The following is a 6368-nucleotide window of genomic DNA, read 5'->3' on the forward strand; positions in this document are numbered from 1 at the left end:
TTAATAATTCTCTGAAATAATAGGCAAACTGTATTAATCCTTTTTTATTTAAATTTCTTGTTGAATATATAAGTTAATTTAGATTTTTCAACACGACACGCGCCCATCTCTAGTGTAAAGTGCAGTCAATGCGCCCAAATGTATGCAGCACTAGAACCAACAACAAGGACAACAACGGAGACAACAACAAGGACAACAACAGAGCCTACAACAAGGACAACAACAAGGACATCAACATGAACGCTGGCCTCTGTGGCTTAAGGTCGCTCAACCTCAACCTAAGCAAGACATCAGGCAACAGATAATGCTCTTGAGCTGATGACGATAATCACGATAATGATGGCAATCATGATGATGACGTTGATGATAATGATTACGATGATAGCGCTGCGGACAATGATGCAGCTGCTCGGGCACAAACTTGAAATGAATTTGCATAAACTTTTAGCACGGCCAACAAACACGAGAATACCCCAAGACAAGAGCGAATCGACGAGGCACCTTTCAAAAGTTGAGACAATCAAAAAAATTTCAAACCAAAAATTTAATTAATAGGAAGAATTTGAATATGGAATTTTAATTGTTGCCACATTTTGTATAGAAAAAATTGCCCATTTTCTTACCTGAAAACGTAAGCTGAAAATTTAAAAATAATTTTTTATTGGGAATTCGACTCGCCGAGCAACCCTCGCACATGCATACACTATTTTTTGGCAAATGCCAAGATGCCCAACTTAGCTGAAGCAGGCCTCAGCCCACACTTCTGGCAGCTGCTTGTCGTAAATTGAAATATGCTCAGGTGAAGCAGCTGGGCAGGTGGGTAAAAGGGTATATACAAAAGCTGGCAACGTTCACGATGATTTTTGACAAGGGTTAGAACCAGCGGACCGCCTTGTCTTGACTCTGCCCAGCCCTTGTCTTCTGCTGGCAAAATGACTTTATTTGCAATATGGAAATATTTTTCATTATGCCGGAGCGAGTGCCTCAGCCAGTCTCTCTTGGCCTGTTCCCGGATCTCTGTGCAGCATGTCAATCGGTGTCACTCAGCAGCCAATTCTCTGCACCACCGCCGCACCACATCGCCCCCAACTGCCCTGGCTTGCGGTATATGTTGAGCTTGTCTTGACATATTTTATGGCAATATTTTTGATATGCCATGCTAGACACATCATGTGTGTGCTCGTGTGTGTGTGTGTGTGTGTGTGTGCCCACTTACATGGCAATTTCGCAAACAAATCATATTTTAAATAGAAATAACACACATAAACTTTAAAGAGCTTTGCCTGAGCACCAGATAATTAAGACTCAATATAAAGTTCTTAAAAATTGCCAGTCTTCATTTTGATTTAAGAGTTTCTTTGATTAAGTTTATATGAAACTTGGAATTTGTAGCTTTAAAAATTGCTTAGCATACAAATTTTGTTCTTAGTTATTGTGTTTTGTTTTTTGTTCGCCTCAACCTTGCACTAGATTAATTATTATTATATATTAATTTATATATGCATATGATCTGCTAAAGGACCTTTGCAAAGGACTTCATCTGGTATTGCATATTGCAGCAGCTGTGTGCTCTTCGTACCTCGAATATTTGCGCAATGCAAAGCATTAATATCTCTGGCCATATGCCACACATTGGGGCACATAGAATGCGCACTTGACTCTGTAATGTTTGCTGTGGGTGATGATGACTCTATCGGTGCATCAAACTGGGGCTCACAGGAACAGTGGGCGGTGGGGCGGCGGGGCGGTGGGCGGTGGGCGGTGGGCGGTGCCCATTGATAGATGTGTGTCGAGTGGCAGCAAAAGAGAGCGAAAGTTGAAGAAGTTGTGCAAACAATTTCGCCAGCTGCTCTCGTTTCTGGCTGAATGCGCATTTATCCGCCTGCGAATTGATGGGAATTAACTTTAAAGTAGCACCTGGCACAATATCACAGTCAAATAATAAGCTATAATCGACCTGGTCCGCTCTAACCAAGTGCCCATCTTTGGCATTATTTATTCTTGAATATCTTTTGCACTTATTGATATATCGATGTCGTGATTGATGTCGATAATTATCGATTGAGTGCCTTAATTGATAGACTAAGCAAATAAAAACCTAGGCTGAATTTCGATATATATCGATATACACTGATATATATGAGTGTATTTATTATGACATGCACATACTCTATATGATCAAAGAAAAATGTAGGCATACACATACATTATATGATCAAACTAATCTAATCTGCGAATCGATATTTATCGATTTATAAGCAATTGAGTGTATTTATCGACCACACTTAACGCATCCACATACTTTATATGCTCAACTCTAGGATATATGAACTAACTAAAAACTAGACATTATTAATCGATATTTTTCGATATTTATCGATATGCGAAAAATTGGGTTCAAGTTGATAAACATTATATCATAGAAGAAATTTGAAATATTTTCAATTCCCTTTTCATTTTTCCACCAGCTTTTACAAAACCCATAATTTTCTTCAGCTTTTACAGTCTCTTTAATAACTCTGATCCATAAAATAAAAGCTTTATGGATTTGGAGAAGCCTTCTACTGCCTGTTTCATACAAAAGGGCACAACCTTCAGCTACCCTATCTTAGACATGCTTAATGGGTAAAGTCTACAATAAATTCCAATTGAATTGGAACTTGGTTGGGGGGACGGAATTAAAGTAAGTAAGGAAATGCTGTGGGTTTGGGTCTAAAGAATTCTTGGTGCGAATTCCGGTGTTTTTTTTATGGCAAGCGATTTTTACATTTTTTTTTTTTTTGTATGCCAATTGCCAGGCACGGACAACAATTACGCGCATTATCCTTGGGAGTCGAGTTAAAGATGCAGACGCAGACGACCATGGAAATAGAGATGGGCGGCAGGGGGGGTGGGTGTGGGGACGGGTCAGAAGATGGAGCCGGAGTCGAGTGATAACACGGCATTTGCTTAAACAAGCATAAATGCGAGCTGCTTAAAAATGGAGAAGGAAGCAGGAAAGTTCGCTGCCATTTTAATTTGGCTAAGTACCGCCAGTGACAGGGAGAGAGAGAGAGAGACAGAGAGAGAGAGGGAGAAAGAGAGAGAGAGACAGCAAGGCGCATACCTTTGCTGGTCAAAAAATACAAAAATATAAGTAAGGAAAGCAAAAATAAAAAACCCTAATTTAATTTTAACTTTGCTGGCGTCTGGGTAGCCAACCTAAACCCCTTCAACCCCCCATCCACCTACCCCTTTGTGTTTGATTCTGTTGTCAGCGTCTTTTGGCGCTTTATGCTTGTGGCACACTTTCCGCATCGCATTAGCCAGCCACCCGCCCCGCACCGACCCACACAGCCTCCCTTCCCCCACCCGCTACCCTCTACTGGCAAAAAAAAAAAACTGAGCTGAGGCGAAAGAGTAAAAGTAAAATATTTGCTCGGCCATTGCAAGTGAGCAGCGCTGATTGCGGCACTAAAATGTAACGAGTTCCTTGTGCGACGATAAGATTTCGTGCTTGAGCATCAAACCAGCCCCCGCTCCCCCTCCGCCATCGGCTCCCTTGGCCAGCGGCAATCCCCTTGACCCATCCGCGATTTAATCACAGTGAAGTTTGCCCATTTGCCGCTGGCCGTTTTATTCTCTTCTTTTATGCCTTATACCCATTAACAATGTCTAAAAAGGGTACAACAAAGTTGCGTTAAGGCATAAAGTGGACATCCAGAGGCAGCTGTAACGCCATAAACCATATATATATATCAGATATTCTTGATTAGGTTGTCTACAGAGTCAGCGAGAGCATCATCGTGTTTCTCTCTCTCTTTCTCTCTCTGTCTCTTTCTAACCTTTAACTTTTATCTCTCTCTCTCTCTCTCTCTGGCTTTCTCTCTCTCTCTCTCTCTCTCTCTCCTGTCTATGATGCTCTTTCTCTCTTTCCAACAATCTAACTTGCTCGCTGGTTTTTATCTCTTTCTCTCGCTCTCTTATTAACCCGTTCTCTCTAACCTAATAATCGCCTTTCTATGCGATTTTCAAAGTTGAAAGTAAGCCTAACAGATTCCATATTTAACTAAATATTACATTTCTAGTCGAACATACCCAACTGGCCTGAGTCGCATTTCTAGCAGCAGGTAAGTCTATCTTATGACCAAAGTTTGTAAGTAGCTTTAAGGCAGTTGGCACCTACGCCCCCAGTTAGCCTGGGCCTGACAATCGACAGCAATTTGCCAAGGTTCCCAACCCCCCGCACCAGACATTTAGACGCAGCAGCCAAGCCAAAGCGCCGTCGATGACCAAATTCGTATTCACAAAGCATCCGATAAGCATAACAGTTGTCGTCAAGTGAGCGTCGTGCCGCCGGCGCACACCTTACCCAGCGGTTGGCAGCACAACTGGAGTTGGCTCTAGCAGCTGGAGGAGTTGGGGCGGCAACAAATCGTCGCCAGCTGCCAGCGACAATAAAACGTTTTACAATGTAACTAAGGCGACGACATGCCGCTGCCGTAGACGTGAATCTCGGTGTGGCAGAGGAAGCCGCCCCTTTGGCTTTGGTCTGACGGCGGTCTGCTTGAAATTGAGCGCAACCTCTCACATGTGGCAATAATGTGCGAATCGCTTGCCCCATGTGCAACAAAGTTAATAATTGTTTATTGCCACAGCGACAGCTGCGATATTTTGAGACCGAAAGATGTCTGGAGCAGGTAAGGCCCACATTAAGCAAGGCTATAGCCGATTTATCTTATAATTGAATAAGCCAAAGTAAAGCTAACATAAATATAACCAGTAAACCCACAGCCAAGGAAAAAAAGCTAAAACACCGGCCAAAAATTGTACTGATAAAAAAACCGCCAAAAATATAGCTAAATCAGCTAACACAGCCAAAAGACAAACGAAGGCAGCGGGCCAAAGCTCCGACTCCAAAGCTTAAAACGTATCGATAGTTCCGATAGTTTTGCTGCACACCAAAGTATCGTGCTTAAGTGATTAATCGATATTATCGATTTCTATCGATTACTCGAGCGCGGTCAAGTTTAACCGTTTGAAATTTTTATTTCACTGCAAATTGGATTTCATTCCAAATAAAACCAAGCAAAGTTACATACGCATACACAATTTAATTTATTTCATTTTCTTGGTGTTTTATTCTTGTTTTCTTCACATTTACCTACTGAACTTTTGAGTACGTATATTTAAAGGCATATTCATGCATTTATTTAGCTTGTGCATTTCTTGTGTCCCGAGGAACGTCAACAATTCAAACAAATGTGCGCTGCTTTTGTTATTATTGTTTCTCTTTAATCGTGTGGATTTTATTACTATAAATATACAAAATATACATATATATGTATATATACTTACATATATATATACGCGTGTGATGGTTATATGTTCTTTTCTTTCTTTTTTTTTAATAAACAATAAATGGTTTAAACAAACTACATTTATAGTAGGAGTAAATTGTGCTTAAGCTACAAAAAGGAGCTGGAGTTGGTTTTCAAATTGAAATATAAACATACAAAATTCCAGCCAACATTGCCGGGGAAGTAGAGGAGTACAAAGATCATAAATGTGGCTAAATGCTCAGCCTCGTCTTTCGTACACACACATGCATACATACACAATTCTGGAGAGAGAAATATATATATATATATATATATATATATATATATATATGACAATAATATCGAACCGATATAAAATTATTCTTATTAAATAAGTTGAACTACGCGTGTTTCGTTTGTTTTCTCGTTTCATATTTTGTTTTTAGTGTATTCAATTTTCAAATAGCTTTCAGTCTAAAGTTGAGTTTTGGTTGAGTTTAACGTGATATTTACCAGCATTTACTTTTGTTTTTGTTGAGGATATTTCTTGGTGCCATTTGCAGTTTGCGTTCGTTAATATGTTTCAAAGTTAGCCGGCCTGCATAATTGGACTTTTACATACATAGACTATATGGTAAACATGTAAACAAATTGTACATATTGGAAGAATTCTTAAATACATACAAAAGTGTATCGACGTTCTTAACAAACAACGAAATACAAACATGCATGCATTACGTTTAACAACAAATTATACATCACACATCTAGAATTTAATATATAGTACATAAATGTTGCTCAATACGTATTTACAGTCGCTCACAATAATATGCATACGCATGAGTTTGTGTGAATCGTTCGATAACAAGACTGCAAAACCGGTTCGAACCCGGAATTCCGATTTCTAATCAAACCATGAATCGAACTTGAAAGCGAATCAGCTGAAGAACAGCCGAGTCTATGCCCGAACCGAACGTTATATTATTACCAAGTAAATTTAATTACAATAAATGAACTAATGTCAATAATAAAAATATACAAATATAAAAGATTTAGTGTATAATAAAT

Source organism: Drosophila virilis, chromosome 5 (assembly GCF_030788295.1).
Source record: "Drosophila virilis strain 15010-1051.87 chromosome 5, Dvir_AGI_RSII-ME, whole genome shotgun sequence".
Classification (NCBI taxonomy): Eukaryota; Metazoa; Arthropoda; class Insecta; order Diptera; family Drosophilidae; genus Drosophila; species Drosophila virilis.